This window comes from Theropithecus gelada, chromosome 10 (assembly GCF_003255815.1).
Source record: "Theropithecus gelada isolate Dixy chromosome 10, Tgel_1.0, whole genome shotgun sequence".
NCBI classification, from domain to species: Eukaryota; Metazoa; Chordata; class Mammalia; order Primates; family Cercopithecidae; genus Theropithecus; species Theropithecus gelada.
Genome location: NC_037678.1, coordinates 26,568,941 through 26,581,181, shown reverse-complemented (window position 1 = coordinate 26,581,181; position 12,241 = coordinate 26,568,941). Strand labels below are relative to the sequence as shown.

General features: G+C 37.5%; 1 pseudogene; it reads left to right on the top strand.

Moving 5' to 3' along the window:
• Window positions 1-5,945: 5,945 nt before the first annotated feature.
• Window positions 5,946-10,879, top strand: LOC112632384 (annotated as a pseudogene).
• The last annotated feature ends 1,362 nt before the right edge of the window (window positions 10,880-12,241 follow it).

Below are 12,241 nucleotides of genomic sequence, written 5' to 3'. Positions count from 1 at the left end.
GGGATTGTTTGTTTTTTTTCTTGTAAATTTGATTTAGTTCTTTATAGGTTCTGGATATTAGCCCTTTGTCAGATAAGTAGATTGCAAAAATTTTCTCCCATTCTGTAGGTTGCCTATTCACTCAGACGGTAGTTTCTTTTGCTGTGCAGAAGCTCTTTAGTTTAATTAGATCCCATTTGTCAATTTTGGCTTTTGTTGTTGTTGCTTTTGGTGTTGTAGACATGAAGTCCTTGCCCATGCCTATGTCCTGAATGGTATTACCTAGGTTTTCTTTTAGGATTTTTATGGTAGTAGGTCTAACATTTAAGTTTCTAATCCATCTTGAATTAATTTTCATATAAGGAGTAAGGAAAGGATCCAGTTTCAGCTTTCTACTTATGGCTAGCCAATTTTCCCAGCACCATTTATTCAATAGGGAATCCTTTCCCCGTTTCTTGTTTTTGTCAGGTTTGTCAAAGATCAGATGGCTGTAGATGTGTGTGGTATTATTTCTGAGGACTCTGTTCTGTTCCATTGGTCTATATCTCTGTTTTGGTACCAGTACCATGCTGTTTTGGTTACTGTAGCCTTGTAGTATAGCTTGAAGTCAGGTAGCGTGATGCGTCCAGCTTTGTTCTTTTGGCTTAGGATTGTCTTGGCAATGCAGGGTCTTTTTTGGTTCCATATGAACTTTAAAGCAGTTTTTTCCAATTCTGTGAAGAAAGTCATTGGTAGCTTAATGGGGATGGCATTGAATCTATAAATTACCTTGGGCAGTATGGCCATTTTCACAGTATTGATTCTTCCTATCCATGAGCATGGAATGTTCTTCCATTTGTTTGTGTCCTCTTATTTCACTGAGGAGTGGTTTGTCGTTCTCCTTGAAGAGGTCCGTTACATCCCTTTAAGTTGGATTCATAGGTATTTTATTCTCTTTGAAGTTGTTGTGAATGGGAGTTCATTCATGATTTGGCTCTCTGTCTGTTGCTGGTGTATAAGAATGCTTGTGATCTCTGCACATTGATTTTGTATCCTGAGACTTTGCTGAAGTTGCTTATCAGCTTAAGGAGATTTTGGGCTGAGACAATGGTGTTTTCTAAATATACATTCATGTCATCTGCAAACAGGGACAATTTGAGTTCTTCTTTTCCTAACTGAATACCCTTTATTTGTTTCTCTTGCCTGATTGCCCTAGCCAGAACTTCCAACACTATGTTGAATAGGAGTGGTGAGAGAGGGCATCCCTGTCTTGTGCCAGTTTTCAAAGGGAATGCTTCCAGTTTTTGCCCATTCCAAGTATGATATTGGCTGTGAGTTTGTCATAAATAACTCTTATTATTTTGAGATACATTCTATCAATACCGAATTTATTGAGAGTTTTTAGCATGAAGGGCTGTTGAATTTTGTTGAAGGCCTTTTCTGCATCTATTGAGATAATTATGGGGTTCTTGTCTTTGGTTCTGTTTATATGCTGGATTACGTTTATGATTTGTGTATGTTGAACCAGCCTTGCAGCCCAAGTATGAAACCCACTTGATCATGGTGGATAAGCTTTTTGATGTGCTGCTGGATTTGGTTTGCCAGTATTTTATTGAGAATTTTTGCATCGATGTTCATCAGGGATATTGGTCTAAAATTCTCTTTTTTTGTTGGGTCTCTGTCAGGATTTGATATCAGGATGATGTTGGCCTCATAAAATGAGTTAGGGAGGTTTCCCTCTATTTCTATTGATTGGAATAGTTTCAGAAGGAATGGTACCAACTCCTTCTTGTACCTCTGGTAGAATTTGGCTGTGAATCCGTCTAGTCCTGTACTTTTTTTGGTTGGTAAGCTATTAATTATTGCCTCAATTTCAGAGCCTGCTATTGGTCTATTCAGGGATTCAGCTTCTTCCTGGTTTAGTCTTGGGAGAATGTAAGTGTCCAGGAAATTATCCATTTCTTCTACGATTTCTAATTTATTTGCGTTGAGGTGTTTATGGTATTCTCTAATGGTAATTTGTATTTCTGTGGAGTCGGTGGTGATATCCTCTTTATCATTTTTCATTACATCTATTTGATTCTTCTCTCTTTTCTTCTTTATTAGTCTTGCTAGCGGTCTATCAATTTTGTTGATCTTTTCCGAAAACCAGCTCCTGGATTCATTGATTTTTTTTGTAGGGTTTTCTGTGTCTCTGTCTCCTTCAGTTCTGCTCTGATCTTCGTTATTTCTTGCCTTCGGCTAGCTTTTGAATGTGTTTACTCTTGCTTCTCTAGTTCTTTTAATTGTGATGTTAGAGTGTCAATTTTAGATCTTTCCTGCTTTCTCTTGTGGACATTTAGTGCTAATAAATTTCCCTCTAAACACTGCTTTAAATGTGTCCCAGAGATTCTGGTATGTTGTCTCTTTGTTCTCATTGGCTTCAAAGAACATCTTTATTTCTGCCTTCATTTTGTTATGTACCCAGTAGTCATTCAGGAGCAGGTTGTTCAGTTTCCATGTAGTTGAGTGGTTTTGATTTGAGTTTCTTAGTCCTGAGTTCTAGTTTGATTGCACTGTGGTCTGAGAGACAGTTTGTTATAATTTGTGTTCTTGTACATTTGCTGAGGAGTGCTTTACTTCCAACTATGTGGTCAATTTTGGAATAAGTGCGATGTGGTACTGAGAAGAATGTATATTCTGTTGATTTGGGGTGGAGAGTTCTGTAGATGTCTATTAGGTCCACTTGGTGCAGAGTTGAGTTCAATTCCTGGATGTCCTTGTTAACTTTCTGTCTCGTTGATCTGTCTAATGTTGGCAGTGGGGTGTTAAAGTCTCCCATTATTATTGTATCGGACTCTAAGTCTCTTTGTAAGTCTCTAATCACTTGCTTTATGAATCTGGGTGCTCCTGTATTGGGTGCATATATATTTAGGATAGTTAGCTCTTCCTGATGAATTGATCCCTTTACCATTATGTAATGGCCTTCTTTGTCTCTTTTGATCTTTTATGGTTTAAAGTCTGCTTTATCAGAGACTAGTATTGCAACCCCTGCTTTTTTTTGTTCTCCATTTGCTTGGTAGATCTTCCTCCATCCCTTTATTTTGAGCCTATGTATGTCTCTGCATGTGAGATGGGTCTCCTGAATACAGCAGACTGATGGGTCTTGATTCTTTATCCAATTTGCCAGTCTGTATCTTTTAATTGGACCATTTAGTCCATTTACGTTTAAGGTTAATATTGTTACGTGTGAACTTGATCCTGTCATTATGATATTAGCTGGTTATTTTGCTCGCTGGTTGATGCAGTTTCTTCCTAGCATCGATGGGCTTTACATTTTGACATATTTTTGCAATGGCTGGTACCGGTTGTTCCTTTGCATGTTTAGTGCTTCCTTCAGTATCTCTTGTAGGGCAGGCCTGGTGGTGACAAAATCTCTAAGCATTTGCTTGTCTGTAAAGGATTTTATTTCTCTTTCACTGATGAAACTTAGTTTGGCTGGATATGAAATTCTGGGTTGAAAATTCTTTTCTTTAAGCATGTTAAATATTGGCCCCCACTCTCTTCTGGCTTGGAGAGTTTCCGCCGAGAGATCTGCTATTAGTCTGATGGGCTTCCCTTTGTGTGTAACCTGACCTTTCTCTCTGGCTGCCCTTAACATTTTTTCCTTCATTTTAACTTTGGTGAATAATAATCTGACAATTATGTGTCTTGGAGTTGCTCTTCTCGAGGAGTATCTTTGTGGCGTTCTCTGTATTTCCTGAATTTGAATGTTGGCTTGCCTTACTAGGTTGGGGAAATTCTCCTGGATGATATCCTGCAGAGTGTTTTCCAACTTGGTTCCATTTTCCCCGTCACTTTCAGGCACACTAATCAGACATAGATTAAGCGATTGAAGATCAAACGAATGAAATGAAGCGAGAAGAGAAGTGTAGAGAAAAAAGAGTAAAAAGAAATGAACAAAGCCTCCAAGAAATACGGGATTATGTGAAAAGTTTTGTCTTTATATTTAAAGGTTATTTCTTATAGGCATATACAGGTAGGTCGTGCTTTTTTGTCCATTCTGACAATCTACCTTTGAGCAGAGATTTCTAGACTAGTTTAATTTATAATGTAATCATTGATATAATAAGGGTTGTCTGTCATCATGCTGTTTGATTTCTATTAGTCCCAGATCTTTGCTTTGCTTTTTTTCTTTTTCTGGTTCCTTCAGACTACTGTAGTAATTTTTATGATGTAGTTTTTTATGTGTGTGTGTATATACGTATAACATTTTTTAGTTATTGATCTAGTTTTATATTTCTTTATGATTTAATCATATCTTTTTTTGGTGTAAGTTTATTTGGTTACTAGGTGTAACTCTGCTTTGCTGTCTTAGTGGTTGTTTCAGGATTTATAGTGTATGTATTTACCTCATCACAACCCACCTTCAAGTAGTATTATACCGTATCATAGATGGTATAAGAAATTACAGTATATTTTCCTTTCTTTTGTATATTTTGATTTCTTCTCTTCCAGCCATATCCCAGCCTGGATCTGTGGGATTATAGCTTTCGTTTAGAAATAGTTTAGAACATATTTAGCCAATTTTTCCTAATTTTTTTTTTTTATTTCTCTCCACCTGTTTGGGGACTTACATATTACCTGCAGGAAGTTTGCTCATAGTTCACTAGTGTCTCAAATTTGTGAATCTTTTCTTTAATGATGGCAAATCAATCTGTGCTCATACCTACTCAGCGTAGCTTTCATCTCCAGCACTGTAACTTGTATCTCTACAAGGGCAATTTAGTTTTTAAAAGTATCTTCTATTGCTCTGCTTCTTGATATTTATTGTAGAATAGACTTGAGTAACCTATAAACAACTTGATCCTTTTCATTTTTGCTTTTTATGGTGTAAGCTAACTCTCCACACTTGAGGCAAGGCCTTTCTGACTATTCATTTTCCTGTAAAGTCTGAGTCTTCCCAGGTAAATCTATAAAAATAGACAGTCTTCTTGGCACTTGTGTGAGCACCAGGTGTGATTTCCTCTTATTTTATAAGTCCTCCCTTTCCACCCCCCTGCTCGGTCTTAGGTGGTTTTCTAGCTCTCATGCAAGCTTCATTATTTTGCTAAATACTGGGGAGGGGTTTCCAGGGGTTTCTTGCTGTTGCTTCTGTGTCTCTCTGTCCTCCTCAGTGTTCAGTTCTGTAATGTCTGTCTGCTTTGGTTTTCCCAAACTTCATCACTGTAACCAAGAGAATCTGGTAGACCTCACCTCAGTTTTTTCTTCTGTGTCATGTCTTGGAATATCTGTCAAGAGGGATACTTACCATATTTTATAAAGATATTTATGTCTAATGAATCTGTAAACTTGTTTATAAAAAGTAATGTCATTTTAATCAGTTAACTCTAAGTGACCTGTCCTCATTGAAGAGTAATTTTGACTGTGTAGTATTTTTAAAAAATAATTTTCGGCCGGGCGCGGTGGCTCAAGCCTGTAATCCCAGCACTCTGGGAGGCCGAGACAGGCGGATCACGAGGTCAGGAGATCGAGACCATCCTGGCTAACACCGTGAAACCCCGTCTCTACTAAAAAATACAAAAAACTAGCCAGGCGAGGTGGCAGGCGCCTGTAGTCCCAGCTACTCGGGAGGCTGAGGCAGGAGAATGGCGTGAACCCAGGAGGCGGAGCTTGCAGTGAGCTGAGATCTGGCCACTGCACTCCAGCCTGGGTGACAGAGCGAGACTCCGTCTCAAAAACAAAACAAAAAAAAAAAATTTTCAACTGGAGAGCCTCCAGTATTCTTTTCCATAACAGTTATTGAAGTTACTAGTAACAGAACCTTTCTAACTAGATGTTCTTTTCTCAATATTTTTCAAGTATGTATGTCATTTGGAAGAGATTGGAGTAATAAATACCTGGCAACTATAAAGGAAAAAAATATTCAAGAATGTAGGAATTTTGTTGGAATAATAAACCAATATAGGAAGAAGTAGATCTCAAAGTGAATCCTATTTTCCAGCAAAATGAATTTTAAGATAAGTATACTTAATGGCAGATTGACTTTAAACCAAGAAGAAAAGAGAAAAAATGCTGATATATTAAATGAAGAAATTAGGGAAGAATTAGAAAGAATCGAAGAGCAACATGAAAGAAGTGAAACAACTTGAACTGACTCTCAGAATACAAGATATGGGATTGAAGACTGTAAGAAATAATTCGAATCAGGTAAATCAATCTTTCATAAAAATTTTATATTTCTGGACAGGCTGCGGTGGCTCATGCCTGTAATCCCAGCACTTTGCGGGGCTGAGGTCGGCTGATCACGAGGTCAAGAGATTGAGACTATCCTGGCCAACGAGCATGGTAAAACCCCATCTCTACTAAAAATACAAAAATTAGCTGGACGTGGTGGTGCACAACTGTAATCCCAGCTATTCGGGAGGCTGAGGCGGGAGAATGGTTTGAACCCAGGAGGCGGTGGAGCTTGCATTGAGCCGAGATCGCACCACTGCATTCCAGCCCGGGTGACAGAGTGAGACTCCATCTCAAAAAAAAAAAAAAAAAAAAAAGTGCTGGGATTACAGGCGTGAGCCACCGCACCCGGTCAAAAAATTTATATTTCTAACTTTATTTCATCAGTATTACTTTTTTTTTCACCTCTTTTTAAAAATTATTCTTTAAGTTCTGGGGTATGTGTGCAGAATGTGCAGGTTTGTTATATAGGTATACAAGTGCCATGGTGGTTTGCTGCACTCATCAACCCGTCTTCTGCATTAGGTATTTCTTCTAATGCTATCCCTCCCCTAGTCCCCCACCTCGGATAGACTCCGGTGTGTGATGTTCCTCTCCCTGTGTCCATGTGTTCTCATTGTTCAACTCCCACTTTATGAGTGAGAACATGTGGTGTTTGGTTTTCTGTTCTTGTGTTAGTTTACTGAGAATGGTAATTTCCAGCTTCATCCATGTCCCTGCAAAGGACATGAACTCATCCTTTTTTATGGCTGCATAGTGTTCTATGGTGTATATATGCCACATTTTCTTTTCTTTCTTTCTTTTTTTTTCTGAGACGGAGTGTGGCTCTGTTACCCAGGTTGGAGTGCAGTGATGTAATCTCGGCTCACTGCAATCTCCGCCTCCCAGGTTCACACAATTCTCCTGCCTCAGCCTCCTGAGTAGCTGGGATTACAGGCACCCGTCACTATGCCCAGCTAATTTTTGTATTTTTAATAGAGACAGGGTTTCACCATGTTGGTCAGGCTGGTCTTGACTCCTGACCTCGTGAGCCACCCATCTCGGCCTCCCAAAGTGCTGGTATTACAGGTGTGAGCCACTGCGCCCAGCCTATGCCACATTTTCTTCATCTAGTCTATTATTGATGGGCATTTGGATTGGTTCCAGGTCTTTGCTGTTGTGAACAGTGCCGCAATAAACATACGTGTGCATGTGTCTTTATAGCAGAATGATTTACAATCCTCTGGGTGTATACCCAGTAATGGGATTGCCGGGTCAAATGGTATTTCTAGTTCTAGATCCGTGAGGAGTCGCCACACTGTTTTCCACAATGGTTGAACTAACTTACGTTGCCACCAACAGTGTAAAAGCATTTCTATTTCTCCACATCCTCTCCCGAATCTGTTGTTTCCTGAGTTTTTAATGATCGCCATTCTAGCTGGCGTCAGATGGTATCTTCTTACAGTTTTGATTTGCATTTCTCTAAATGACCAGTGATGATCATTTTTTCATATGTTTGCTGGCTGCATAAATGTCTTCTTCTGAGAAGTGTCTGTTCATATCCTTTGCCCACTTTTTGATGCGGTTGTTGTTGTTGTTTTTTTTTGTAAATTTAAGTTCTTTGTAGATTCTGGATATTAGCCCTTTGTCAGATGGATAGATTGCAAAAATGTTCTCCCATTCTGTAGGTTGCCTGTTCACTCTGATGATAGTTTCTTTTGCTGTGCTGAAGCTCTTTAGTTTATTGAGATCCCATTTGTCTATTTGGGCTTTTGTTGCCATTGCTTTTGGTGTTTTACTCAAAGTCTTTGTCCATGCCTATGTCCTGAATGGTATTGCCTGGGTTTTCTTCTAGGGATTTTATGGTTTTAAGTCTTACGTTTAAGTCTTCAATCCATCCTGCGTTAATTTTTGTGTAAGGTGTAAGGAAGGGATCCACTTTCAGCTCCCTGCATATGGCTAGCTAGTTTTCACAACACTATTTATTAAATAGGGAATGCTTTCCCCATTGCTTGTTTCTGTCAGGTTTGTCAAAGATCCAATGATTGTAGACGTGTGTTGTTTCTGAGGACTCTGTTCTGTTCCGTTGGTCTATATATCTGTTTTGGTACCAGTACCATGTTGTTTTTGTTACTAATACTACTTTTAATTTACTAATTTTACTTTACTTTCAATATCCCTTTGATTTAATATGTATTATTCAGGTCTAAATCAGAGAAAAAATGTCTTAAAATTAACTATGACATTTGTAGCTACCGTTATCTATTATAAATTATGGCATTCAAGTAGTATCTTATTCCAATACAAAGAGCTTTTGAAAATGGTGATAATCCCTACCATATACTTACTGATAATTTTTTGGTAAGTATTTTGTTCCTAGCAACATAGTTTAGTGTATTTTTTCTTTTCTTTTATTTTGAGACGGAATCTTGTACTGTTGCCCAGGCTGGAGTGCAGTGGCACGATCTCGGCTCACTGCAAGCTCTGCTTCTCAGGTTCATGCCATTCTCCTGCCTCAGCCTCCCAAGTAGCTGGGACTGCAGGTGTCTGCCACCACCCCCGGCTAATTTTTTGTACTTTTAGTAGAGATGGGGTTTCACCATGTTAGCAAGGATGGTCTTGATCTCCTGACCTCGTGATCCACCTGCCTCCGCCTCCCAAAGTGCTGGGATTACAGGCATGAGCCACTGCGCCCGGCCTAGTGTATTTTTTCTAGTTAACATTTAATACTCAAACATTATCAAGCGGAAACAAAAGTTATTGCCATAGTAAATAAGCTCATGGTTTTCTAAATGGGGTTCTCTAAATTTTATCTTCTTTACCACTTTTGTTTTGAAATAAGAGACTTTTATATTTAAATATTTATCCAGTAAAATTAACTGATTTTGGTGGAGAAGTACTGGATGTAGACTCAAAAGACCTGGAGAAAATTCTACAACTTGTTAATGTTTTCAGTCTTTTCCTTTCAGAATTGTGATAACTAAAAGTGCTCATTACAATGTCCCAACTAATCAAACATTCATAAACATAATTCTTAAAATTAACTCTTATTTTTTAAAAAATAGAATATCTATAGAATATTCTCAGGACAAAGGAACTGAAAGAACTTCGGAAAATTTTATCTGTCTAAATATATGTAGCACTGAGGATCTTAGTATGGGGTCTTGTGTAGGTTAGACATCAGAGTGTAAACCCAGTTTTCTTACGTAGTCAAATTGATTAATCTTTTATGCTTTTGAGTTTGTTGTTATTTGGGGAAAATTTTTTTTCCATTCTGAGGCTCTTAATTCTCGAGTCATTTCTTTTTTACTTTCATGAATTCATTGTCTTCAAATAAATGTTTGAACTTTGGGGAATTTATTCTCTGTAGAAAATTCAGTGGTTCTTCAACTGATACCTGCTTATGGAAACCCTTTCATTTTATAAATACACAAGTTATTCTTTAATTTCGGAGGAACCATGATATGCCATTTTACTGAGTGCTAGTTAATAGTCTGTTTTCTTTTATTTAGTTTTCTCACACTTAGAAAAATGAAAATGATCTCTTACATGAAAACTGCATGTTGAAAAAGGAAATTGCCATGCTAAAACTGGAAGTAGAGACACTAAAACATCAGCACCAGGAGAAGGAAAATAAATCCTTTGAGGACATTAATATTTTCAAAGAAAAGAATGCTGAACTTCAGATGACCCTGAAACTGAAAGAGGAAACTAACACAAAGGGCATCTCAGTACAGTGGGCAGCTTCAAGTTCTGACAGCTGAGAACACAATGCTCAGTTTTAAGTCGAGGGAAAAACAAGACAAAGAAATGCTGGAGACAGAAATTGAATCAAACCATCCTAGACTGGCTTCTCCTATACAAGACCATGATCAAAGTATGACATCAAAAAAAACCGGCGGAGCATGGTGGCTCACACCTGTAATCCCAGCACTTTGGAAGGCCAAGGTGGGTCGGATTTCGAGGTCAAGAGATCGAGACCATTCTAGCCAACTTGGTGAAACCCCTTCTCTACTAAAAATACAAAAATTAGCCGCCTGTGGTGGCACATGCCTGTAGTCCCAGCTACTTGGGAGGCTGAGGCAGGAGAATCGCCTGAACCCGGAAGGTGGAGTTTGCAGTGAACCAAGATCGCACCACTGCACTCCAGCCCGGTGACAAGAGTCAAAGAAATAACTAAGAACTTGCTTTCCACAGTGCAGGAGATGCTCATTTGCAAGGAAAAATGAATGCTGTTGTGAATAATATAATATATAACAATGAGAAGCTTCATCAACCACTTTCTGAAGCTCAAAAGAAATCCACAAGCCTAAAACTTAATCTCAATTTTGCAGGAGGTGCTCTAAGAGAAAATACATTGGTTTTAGAAGATGCACAAAGAGACCTAAGAGAAACAGTGTCAAGAAAGCTGAACACATATATCAAAATGAACAAGATAATGTGAAGAAAGTCACTGAATAGCAGGAGTCTCTGGAGCAGAGATTATTTCAACTACCATGAAAAATATGTGGCTTCCACAGCAATTAGTTCATGGGCATAAGAAAGCTGATAACAAGTAATATTCAGTCTCGAGAGGAAAAAGCAACATCATCTCCTAAAAGAGAAAAATGAGATATTGAACTACTGTAACCATTTAAAAGAATATATATATCAATATGAAGAACAGAAAGCAGAAAGAGAAGTAAGTATCAAAAAATACAAATATTTTTCAACCTTCCTGAAATAAAGTTTAAACTGATGTTTGGTCTTGGCTAAATGCCGAATCTGGTTAAATACATATATAGATGATAAATGTGTTTACTTTATCAGCTTAGAAACATGCCTTATTTCCACCAAATGAAAGTTAAAGCTGAGAGATGTTTTACTCTGAGTAAAGACATTGTGTCACTTATGAAACTTTTAACAGTTTAAAGATTTTTAATAGATTAACATTAATCACATTGGCTTATACTGCTGTAATGAGGGTTTTAATGTCTCTTTGTGGCCATATTTTATGACCACAATGAAGCAGATAATGGGAATGTCCATATGAGCAATGAGTATTTTGAAATTAAGATTCAATTCAGCAATTTACTTTTACAGTTAATTCTAAATTTTCTAGTGGAACTGAAGTGTATTTGAAGTATATTTTGAAATGTGCATTTCTGCATCTTAATACTTTTTTCAGTAGGTTTTTATGTATTTTAGTTGGTAGAATTTGATTTTCATTTATATCAACTTGACTTAAATCTGAACATATTTGAATCTGAAATTATGTATTGTTGTGACCACTCAATTTTTTAAAGGCATCTGTATTTTATTAAATAATAGCTTAGGACAAATGTAGCAAATTTCAGCAATATCAAAATTGATTTAATCATCCCACTGTTATTTATAATTTACTTTGAATGTTGTTACAAATAATTTGCTCATACTTTCTATTTGAAGGCTCAAAGACTATCATGTGGATAGAACTTTGTCCAGAGAAAGATCACTGTAGCTGTGATTTTATTAGCTTAGCATTGGATCCCCATTTTTCAATTCATGGGGTGTGGCAGGGTTCATGTATAGCACAAAAGAAGTGAGTAGAGGAGAGAAACATAGCAGCTGAGGTCAGGAGAGATGTGGAGACTGGGTTACCTAGGGCCTCTAAAGCCTTTGAAATAAAAACACTTTTATTCTGAGATAGAAATCTATTGGAAACATTTCAGCAGGTGATTGAATATGTGAGGAACTTTGATGTTGATTTGTGTTGCTAATAAAAAAGAAGGAAAGCATTCCACTGTGTGTAGAATTTACCCCCACTAGTCCTGCTCACATATTTTTTTGAGACTTCAGTAGGTTGTGAAGCATTGCAGATTTGTTAGTGGACAAATGACTAGTGGGATAAATCTGGTGTCTAGTAAGAGAGTACCAGTTTGGTAGGAGGATAACACCTTCTTGTCCTTAAGTGCATTCAGTAATGAGCGGGAATGTGTACACATAAAGAAAATACAGTGAATCAATATATTTGGGGATTTTTTGAAAGTAAATGATGTTCATTTCATAAGATGATTTACAAAATCAATAACAAACATGTCAGGTCATGGTGAGACAATGTAAAAAAATT